Source organism: Prionailurus bengalensis, chromosome D2, assembly GCF_016509475.1.
Source record: "Prionailurus bengalensis isolate Pbe53 chromosome D2, Fcat_Pben_1.1_paternal_pri, whole genome shotgun sequence".
NCBI lineage: Eukaryota > Metazoa > Chordata > Mammalia > Carnivora > Felidae > Prionailurus > Prionailurus bengalensis.
This window is the reverse complement of record NC_057351.1, coordinates 16242442-16253061: the sequence shown is the minus strand read 5'-3', so window position 1 is coordinate 16253061 and position 10620 is coordinate 16242442. Positions and strand designations below refer to the sequence as shown.

At 44.5% G+C, this 10620-nt stretch overlaps 1 non-coding gene across 1 annotated transcript; it reads right to left on the bottom strand.

Annotated features, from left to right (window-relative positions):
- Nucleotides 1–348: 348 nt before the first annotated feature.
- LOC122493601 lies at nt 349–454 on the bottom strand. The gene has a single exon (XR_006299959.1). It is a non-coding gene; the product is annotated as a U6 spliceosomal RNA (small nuclear RNA).
- Between the last annotated feature and the right edge of the window lie 10166 nt (nt 455–10620).

Here is a 10620-nt window from a genome sequence, read left to right as displayed (position 1 = left end):
AGTCGGACACTCAACTGACTGAGCCACCCAGGTGCCACCCAAGTTTTTATTTAAATTCCAGTTAGTTAACATTCAGTGTAATATTCGTTTCAGGTGTAGAACTTAGTGATTCAACACTTAAAAATGTGGCATGAGGGGCGCCTGGGTGGCGCAGTCGGTTAAGCGTCCGACTTCAGCCAGGTCACGATCTCGTGGTCCGGGAGTTCGAGCCCCGCGTCGGGCTCTGGGCTGATGGCTCAGAGCCTGGAGCCTGTTTCCGATTCTGTGTCTCCCTCTCTCTCTGCCCCTGCCCCGTTCATGCTCTGTCTCTCTCTGTCCCAAAAATAAATAAACGTTGAAAAAAAAATTAAAAAAAAAAAATGTGGCATGAATTTGCACACCATCTTGTGCGGGGTCTATGCTAGTCCTTTCTGTATCATTCCGATTTTAGTATATGTGCTGCCGAAGCAAGCACTAACACTTTATTTTTATGATTGGTTTTCAGCACTTGGATTCTGATGTGCTTTAGTGTGGTCTTATTTATGTTTATGTTGCTTTGGCTTTTTTTTTTTTTTTTGATCTTCTTGAACCTTTTATCAAAATTGGAAAATAGGAGTCCGAACTTCAAAAACATGAGTTCGAGCCCTGCATCGGGCTCTGTGCTGACAGCTCGGAGCCTGGAGCCTGCTTCAGCTTCTGTGTCTCCCTCTCTCTCTGCCCCTCCCCACCCCTGCATGCTCTCTCTCAAAAATGAATAAACATTAAAAAAAATTAAAAAACCAACCAAACAACTTAAAGAGTCGTTGAGCGGGATAAATACCAGAGGCCAGGCATATCCCTGAATGTGAATTCACCAGGGACTAGTCAAACTTACCTACAGAGCTATTTTGTGGTTGTGCTTATTCATTTGTTTTTCTTTTTATTCAGAAACCAAAATGCGGAAGTAGGGAAGAAGGAAGCACATCCAAGGGAAGCTACGGAGCTTTAAAGAATATATTAGGAGTTCAAAGCAGCCAGAGACTGAGATGAGAGAAGTAGCTGCGGACGCCTCAACGGAAGTCGGGCTAGAAGGAATCCATTTGTAGAGCTGCGCGATCACAGAAAAAGTATGAGCAAGATTTGTTTGGACCAGTGCTCAAAAAAATTCCTGTTTCCACACCCACGTATTGCTCTATGATTAACTTCCCACGCGAGCACACAGGATCTATGTATTTTCTTATCCGTATGTGTGGTAGTTTAGTATCCCGTCGGAATTATTTAATCGGTCTCCTACTACTATTTCCAATAATGGCTCAGGAGAGCACTGCCTTTAACAAAGGTTGTCATGTTAACAGAGTTCCAGGAAGAAAAGTGGTCCTGGAGACAACAAGTCGAATTATCAATGTGCGGCCCAGCATTAACACACCAAATCAGATTTTCTAGAGCATGAGACAAACAGCTTTGCCATTTAGAGAGCAATACAGACTGTGGAGACAAGTTTATAAAGTTGTATTAATTGTGGATTGAAGTACCCTGTGCTTACATGGAGTAGCTCATTGTAGCGATTTGAGAAGTGGCTTTTTGTCTACCTGTTACGATTAGCTCGACTCAGAATCACGGGCCAAGATTTTCCTGCCCAAGTAGCGTGATGGAAGACGTCTTGCCCACTGTTGGGTCTCTCAGTCTCCTCTCAGCGATCTTTATTCTTGACACTTGAGATTTTTATTTCCACCAGAATATGCCAATCCAGGATCCAATTCCCTTTTAAGTGTCTATTAGTAAAACAATTCTTATGAAGCGTCTTCTAAGTGACTTATAAGTAATGACATATGGATGGCTTGCATTTTAAATATTTTAAGTCCACTTTAATATTTTAAAGTGCGAAATCAATCTCTTGGTTGAAAACTTGGAAAGTTTGAGAAGCAAAAGAAAGTCTAGAATTCAAGAGTGAATTTGCAGGAAGCGTGCAGTGAAATCTGCTTAATTCGAGAACTCTCTCTAAGCCAAAATGGGTTCGTGCTTCCATAATTCTTTTTTTTTTTTTTTTTAACAATCTATCCTGACTGTTTTTCCATGTCAACAAATGAAGATGTCCGTTGTCATCGTCTTCGGTGCTTTCATGGTAGGTCACCGAATGGATCCACTCTATGTGGCCAACATGCCATTATGAGCCATTAAGTAGCCCCTCTTTTATCCTCTCTATGAACAACTTGATCTTGATGCATGGCTCTTTAGCAAACCTTCTTCCCAAGTGACGGCAAACCTTCTTCCCAAGTGACGGCAAAACTTTAATGCAAAAAGTGAATCCATGATTCTGGGATTTTGGATACAGTGTCGGTGGGAAAACCACCATTTCCGTGAGAGTTTTTGCAAGCACTTTAATCTCGCTTCCCAGTTGCCTTTGAAAACCAGATCCCCCACCGGCCTGGATCTCTTCTGCGGGTGGTTCTAACAGAGCCTCGCACTGCCCACAAAGGGCAAGTGACCTGTTAGCAGGCTTGTCCACACTCAGGTCGTTGCCTCCTGCATTACTCTGCCTTCTTCCACAGTGCCCCCACCCCACGCTGTTCTTTCTAAAGCACAGCAACGATTGCCTTCCCTGAAGTGTTGCTAAATAGGTTTAAAACTGTGAGTCTTCCAATTTTTGGAGGGGCACTGCTTAGAAGGAACCTCTAAGAAATGCACTGAAAGGTCGGCTCTGGCCTTCTTCACTCTGGGTTTTCCATAGAGAAGGGTAACAACACTTAACCTGCTGAGTCACTGAAAAGACTGGAGGCTTTGAGCTGACTTGAATGTAAAGTATAAAGTAAGGAAGGAACCAAAGCGGTGATCGACTTGCTTTCCAGAAATTAGGTTCCCGCTTTCCAGGGAGACAGAAGGAAAAGAGAGAGAGGGTGGAGGGCTGAGAGGGGCGTGACCCGGAAGCAGGGTCCCTTTCTCTTGAAAGGGATGGACCAGCCCACCCACGCTCACGCACATGCTGGCCTGACATCAGCAAGTTTGTGAGCACGGGTTAAATTTCATATTAACCTGAGATCTGTTCAAGGGGCTGTGGAGGAACACTTAAATCCAGACCCTGTGACTTCAGCTCTTGTCCAGCATCCCGACCTATGCAATGGGGGTCCCATCCCCACCCTGCAGAGCTGTTGAAGGGCGTAAACACTAGAGTAACCCGTATAGATGGGAGCCACAGCGTTCCTGGCTCCAGCCATGTACTTCACATGCATGACCTCGTTAGAAGTCACTGCAATCCCCCCTGCAGCAGGTACTGTGTCCGGGCCCTTGAACGAAAGAGAAGACTGGGCCAAGAGAGGCCATCTGACTTACTGAAAGTCACACGGCTGGAAAGAGAGGCAGCTGGGATTTTGCCCCAGGCTGCCTGACTTCCAGGTCCCCTTCACTTGGCCTTCCCACTCGGGGAGATAAGGTACCTCATACTGGGCTACGTGCATAGTAGGGACTAATAGGTTGAGGCCCCCTTTCCCTTCTAGTGCATTCACTGTTCAAATCCAAGCCACCAGCTTCCGACATCAGGACCATTTCCCACCCAATTCACCAGCAGCGCATGACTGCCCTATCTCAAATCCAGCCTCTTCGCATCTCCTGGCGGCCGTCTTGGTCCAAACCCATAATAACTCCCCTGGACTTGTACCTCCTGCCTTCTCCCTTTGCTTCAGGTTCAAAGCCCTGACCTTGGCCCTCATAATACAGCCCCTGAGCTCCTCCCCAACCTCATCTCCTGCCTTTCTTCTTCTCTTTCAGAACTTTCTTGTAGCACAATTTATGATAAATGGTTCAAACAGAGGAACGTAAGTGCTTCCCGGAAAATCAGAGCGCCTAGCCCCCAGAATTGGCAACGGAGCCCTGGGCAGCCCCAGATTTGTTGTCATGTGCTCCTGGGTGAGTAGAAATAAAACAATGGAAGAGATTTTAAATGTATCTGCAAGATTTGGGGCTGAATTACAATTTGTACTATTCCTAAGATTTGACTAAGCTCATTTCCCCCTCCAAATCTCTAGAGATGGCCACTCCATAGCCACTTTTAATGTCTTCTGACCTTTCAACCAGAAAATTATTTCTAATTCTAACTCGAGTCCATTCAGCTCTAGGTTCAGCCTCGGCAGAAGCTAAGGTCACATGAAGCCTTGCTGACTTTGTCTCTCTCTGACCCCCACCTCACTGGCCCTGACCCATCTTCAGGCTAGTTCTGGGGTACCTGCTCATCCCCAGGAGGAATCCTGTATCTGGGCAGGTGCTACACCAAAGCAAGAGGACCACATTAGGGGCAGATAAATCAGAGGCTTCTTGGTTTCTTCCTCCAGGCAGGAGGCTCTCAGCAGGCCGGGATTTCCAAGGGGGTCATTGCTCAGCTGGGGACAGAAGACTCAGGACCACCAACTCTCCCACCAAAGCAAGGCTTGCGGTGCCCCACATCGACTCAGGGACCCTCCAGACCCACATGGGACATCTCCTGAGAGATGCAGAATGAAGGGGACAGGGGACAGACAGAGCCCAAAGACTGTCTGGTGCAGACATGCCTTTCCCTCTCTCCCCAGGGCAAGTGGCTCTACGGCCGTTTTGCAGGAACGATCTCTGACATCTGCGTGCAGTCGCCAAGAATTTACCCTACTCATCTTTTCCCGTAAAAGAGAAAGACAGAAGTATTAGAATAGATGTGTGTGCGTGCAGGTGTGTGTAGGTTCAGGGAAAGGTGAGTACATGACTCAATCTGCATGGATTTCGTTTGAATACCGCCCTTCACCTTGTGTATAGAAATAATGGGCCAATTCAGATAAATTGGCGATATTTTTTCCTCAATAAATGAGAGAATGTTCGTAATATTTAGAATTTTTGTGCCCGGGGAAAATACAAGAATTTTTGTGCCTGGGGAAAATCGAGGCTCAGTAGATCTTACTGAGCCAAGGGACATTACAAAATAAAATAAATAAGTAAAAGCAACCCCTTCTTCCTGTTCTCCTGCAGCGAGGAGTGTGTCGCCCTCCAGCCGCGTACGTGTGGGGTTCAGAATGGGTGTTTGCCGGCACGAGTCTGGGCCCGGTGCCACCCTTGGTAACATTTATACACTTTGGAGATTCTCGTTTCACTCACAGAGTTTCCGTTTCCCCGAATCTTGCAGAAAACTGTGGGCATTTTTATTGTCACGGGGAACCCGCTCTAGTTCCCCGTTAGCGGTATTGAGAACAAAGGACTACTGACATCCACATTTTCGTCAAACGACCACATGGACGAAGATCTGCCGGCGCATCTGGAAAAACCAGATGAGCAGCCTGGATACACTACTTCCTCCCGGAGATTCCACCGTGCTCAAAGAATGGAGGGTCATTTTAGTTTTGCACAGACCAAAAGAAACGTTTCAAGGTCACGGCAGGTACCTTGTCAGGCAACCCCCCGTGAGGTGGTTAATGGTATAAAAATTTGAGGAGAGGACTTAAAGAGAACCTTTAGGTTTGGGGTGTGTTTCAGAGAGAGGAAGGGTGGGAAGGTGGTAAAGAGGACTGGGTTTGAAGGATAGACATTATTATTTGAGTTTTCTTTTCTTTGAAGTTTGAGTTTTGAACATGGGTGTGGATGGAATTATAGACTAATTCTGAATACATTTAAAAAATAAAAATTGTTGGGGTGCCTGGGTGGCTCATTCGGTTAAGCATTGGACTCTTACTTCCGCTCAGGTCGTGATCTCGCGGTCCGTGAGATCGAGCCCCACGTCGGGCTCTGTGCTGGCAGTTTGGAGCCTGCTTGGGATTCTGTCTCTCCCTCTCTGTCTCTGCCTCTCCTCTGCTTGTGCGTGTGCTCTCTCTCAAATAAATAAATAAACATTTTTTTTTAAAGAATAAGAATTATTTAAGAAGTGGAAACAAAAGTAAGACCTCGTGGTAATCATTCAATTCATAAGAAGATCCAGAAAGGTCAAATCATGTACCGTGCCCTTTTCCATTCTCCCTATCCAACTCCAAATTCATGTCAGCAAACAGCCGAGATCGAATCACAGAAGGGTCGGGGTTCATCGAAGGGTGGTTTTGTATCTGTGAACCAGCACCCGCTGCCCCCACCATATGACCTTCCCGGAGGTAAGTTGCAGGAAGCTGCCTCCATCTGGCTGACCGAGTCTCCATTTTGCCGTCTGCAGAAAGGTGCCCACTTTTCCTAGGGATGACATTATATGCTTATAAATTCCCACTAATCAACAAAGTCAGTTGGAGGTTTATATTTCCCCACTGCAGGGTAGAAGCTTCATGCCGAAGACAAAATTTAAAAGACCGTTTTGATGTCTTATTACTTCCACTCTTTTTCAAAAATAACAATTGCCCAGAAATGTGCTGGTTTCCCACTGTTCGCTTTCAGCCTCGTTCGCACAGCACACCGCATTGAAAATTCAGGTTCGATAAAGATGGCTTCACAGCATTGTCCTGTCTCATATTTTAACAAGGATAAAATATGAAGTTTGAGCTGGGAGCAATATTACAATTTTGATATCAGCTACTCTGCACATGTGGTTTTACCTCCCACATCCTTCCTTTCCTCCAGAGGAAGTTTTCTTAAAGATCTTTCAGCAGGCAGATTTATTACTTGTCACGATTTGGGGATTATCTGTTGGACAGTCTTGCTATTTTTTCTGATACCAGCAACTAAAAAGAGCGGATCGTTTGGCTTTAAGGGACATATACAGCGTTGTAATCACTTCCATACGGGGGACACTGTCCGCGGTCACACAAACGTAATTCCTGTCACTAATTGAAAGACTCTCTTTCCGTGGAGCTAATGTAGAAATATCAGATTGTTGACCGTCTTTTGAGGCTGTTTTTCGCCGGATGCTTTGTGGATGGGAGGGGATTCGTGGGGTTCTCTAGTCCAATAAACCGTTATCTCAGAAGTATTTCTGAAGGGACATCACAGGAACGTGTGTCATGTTTTCATTTTCACACAGAGGCCATTCTGAAAAGTGATTTTTTTTTTTAATTTCACAGAGAGAATGAGCAGGAGAGAGAGTGAGACCCCCAAGCAGGCTCCACACCCAGCATGGGCCCAATGTGGGCTTCGATCCCATGACCTTGGGATCATGACCTGAGCTAAAATCAAGAGTCAGACGTTCATCTGACTGAGCCACCTAGGCGCCCCTGAAAAGTGAATTCCTGTCTATTGCCAGAGACACTTTGACACCTTTATCATCATTTTTCAGTGACTTACTTCTCCCTCCTTCCTTATCTCCCTTTCCCTTCTCATTTTCTCCATTCTTTTCTTTTATTCGGTTCCTTTCCAATTCTTTCCCTCCATTTTTCCATTTAAACCTATTTCCAATCCTTTTCATATTTTCCATTCTTTTTTCTAGCCTCCATCAAAGACTTAACCTGCCAACAAGAACTTGCATTGGGTTTGAAATAATGGACGATTGTGTGCATTTTAATAATCATCTTTATTTCTTTTTTTAATTAAAAAAATTTTTGTGTTAGAGAGTGTGTGTGTAAGCAGGGGAGTGGGGCAGAGGGAGAGAGAATCTTTTTAAAAAAATTTTTTTAACCTTTATTTATTTATTTATTTATTATTTTTTCAATATATGAAGTTTATTGTCAAATTGGTTTCCATACTAACGTTTATTTATTTTTGAGAAGAGAGAGACAGAGCATGAGCGGGGGAAGAGAGAGAAAGAGGGAGACACAGAATTTGAAACAGGCTCCAGGCTCTGAGCTGTCAGCACAGAGCCCGATGCTGGGCTCGAACTCATGGAACACGAGATCATGACCTGAGCTGAAGTCGGAAGCTTAACTGACTGAGCCACCCAGGCGCCCCAAGAGAGAGAGAACCTTAAGTAGGCTCCAGTCTCAACCTGACAGAGGGCTTGATCCCACGACCCTGGGATCATGACCAGAGTTGAAATCAAAAGTCAGATGCTTAACTGACTGAGCAACCCAGGTACCCATAATCATCTTTATTTCTATTGGAGGGATTTGCATTGTAGTGGTTCTCCACCACTTGTTATTTCTGGATATGAAACAATTCTGGCAAGATCCTAGCTAAAACCCTAAGGATAGCAAAAGCAAAAGTTCATTAAGCACATGATATTTACACATTTAAGAAAAACAAGACTTACCCATCAGGAAAACAAGCTTTTTAAAAACCCTATACAAACCAGAAATGGGCCAATTACTTTGTATTCTCATGTTTCATTCATGCAAAGTTCTCGAAGTTCACAACATTTTATAGCATTATGATCGGAAAAACCTTCAGTAAATTCAACCATCCAAAATTCTTTACAATTTAGTATGTTAACTGTATTATATTTCCCCTAAAATAGTGCACGTTTTGGGGATTTTGCTGTGTTAGTTTGCTGCTTTGCGATCTCATCCCTAAAGTAACAAATAGTGAGATCGTGATCCAGACAAACCAAATGGTTACAGATAAACTTACCGTCACTTAACCGCCCAAGGAAAAAGCATCTGAGGTATCTTAATCTCAGGTTTCAATGCAGCAAATATTTATTGAGAATCTACTGTGGGTCCAGTGTGCGTGAGGCCCAAGAATACATGAGTGAACTGCATTCCCTCTTAACCGTCAGTAAGTACTCCAGAACGCGACCAGATTTGGAGAGTCTTTAAAGAGGTGATTAAATGAAAACGATGGCCCTAATGCACCCCGATGTCCTTCTAAGAAGAGGAGATTAGGACACAGACACACACAGAGGGACGACCATGTGAACACATAGGGAGAAGATGGCCATTGACAAGCCAAGGAGAGAAGCCTCCAGAGATATTAACCCTGCCGACTTACTCTCAGACTTCTGGCCTCCAGAACTGTGAGGGAATAAATCTCCATTGCTTAAGCCACCCGGTCTGTGGCATTCTGTTACGGTGGCACGAGAATCCCATGAAAGTGGGATCTAGAACCAGAGGTTAAGAGATGATACGGGGTGATGATGAGTAGTTTGCTCTGGGGTTGAAGTTTTCCATGGTTTTCCTGATCATGAGCGCTTTGAGACATTGGAGGTAGATGTCAAGTGCAATTATAGATTTCTATTTCTAGAAATTTGGAAGTAAACGTATAATCAGTAACCTAGGCAGTTGCACACGCAGGGTCTTGTGTGATTTCTGGCTTCTCCACGAGGTCAGTGGTAGTTTAGATTTGGCAGACTTTGCTACCTTTTCTAATCTGGACGATCCCTTTTCTGCTCTGAATGGCTCATCAAGCAATCAAATCCCACCCTTTGGTCTACACAGCCTGTTGATGGCATGAATGAGTCAGGGCTAACCAGAATCCTGTGTCTCTGCCTGGGGAGATCCAGTGGGTTTTCTGGCCAGCATGCGTCCTGGAGTCTGGGTCAAAGAGAAGAGCATCTCTTGCCTCAAACTGCCATGTCAGGAACAGCAGAAAACTACCAAATCATGTCCATCAGGCAGTGTCCAGGGTCACAGCCAGAGACCTTCAGAGCAAGGTGTATATGGGAATGGGATATGTATTTAATCAAGGGACTCGGACTCAGTAGGATGAGACAACACAGCAGTAGACCTGAGTGAAGGAATGGAAGGTGGTTTGGAAAAATCTCTGAGGCTAGATGACGCGTCTTTCCATGTTCTGGTTGCACGCTGTGGGCACGTTGTTTCCAAGAGTCAGCCGCTTAACTGACGGAGCCACCCAGGCGCCCCTGTAATTTGCTTTTTACCCTCAACTTCGTCTTTGGGGGTTATCCATGCTTACATCTTTAGCCCTTGTTTATTCATTTTTATGGCTAAATAGGATTCTGTTGTTTGCCTGTAAGATGTGATATCTACGGAAGATGGCCACTTAGTTTGTTTCTAGCATTTTTCTATTAGAAGCAATGCTGCAATAAGCAGTTTTGTGCGTGTCTCCTTGCACAGATGTGCAGACATTTACCCATATATGTAGAAATGGGACAGCTGGCTTATTTTCTATTACGAGCATGTTTGTGTGTATGTATTATATATCATAACATGTAATATTATATATGTAATGTATATTGTCTTTGTTTTCTTCCCTCCCCTATTCTTTTATCGTGTAACATAAGATATATTAACTTCATATATCACAGTATTTAAGTTACGGGAGAAGTATTAAGGAAAAGAGCAAACACCACGCAAGGACTTTGTTTCCCCTTCTGGGAACAGGGTTAGTGTATTCCAACTGTGTATAGAGTGGTGTCACGTGGGGTGGAATTCTGACTTTGTCACTGTATTTATTTGGAGATTAAGTATGGTACCAAATAGACAAGGGGTTGACTTGTGATGGTTAATTTTGTGAGTGTCAACTTGATTGTGCCACAGGGTGCTCAGATGTTTGGTGATACGTTATTCTGGGTATGTCTGTGAGGATGTTTCTGGATGAGATTAACATTTAAATTACTAGACAGAGTGAAGCAGTTCGCCCTCTTCAGTGTGGGTGGATCTCACCCAATCAATCCACTGAAGGCCTTGCCAGAACAAAAGGCTGGCTAAGGAAGAAATCTCTCTGCATCCTCCAGCTGAGATATGGATCGTCTACCTTCTGATGGAAACTTACACCATCAGTTTTCCTGAGTTGAAGGCCTTCAGACTTGAACTGGAACTTTACCATTGCTCTCCTGGGTCCCCACCTTGTCAACTGCTGATCTGGGCCTCTCAGCCTCCATAATCACATGAGCCAATTCTTTATGAT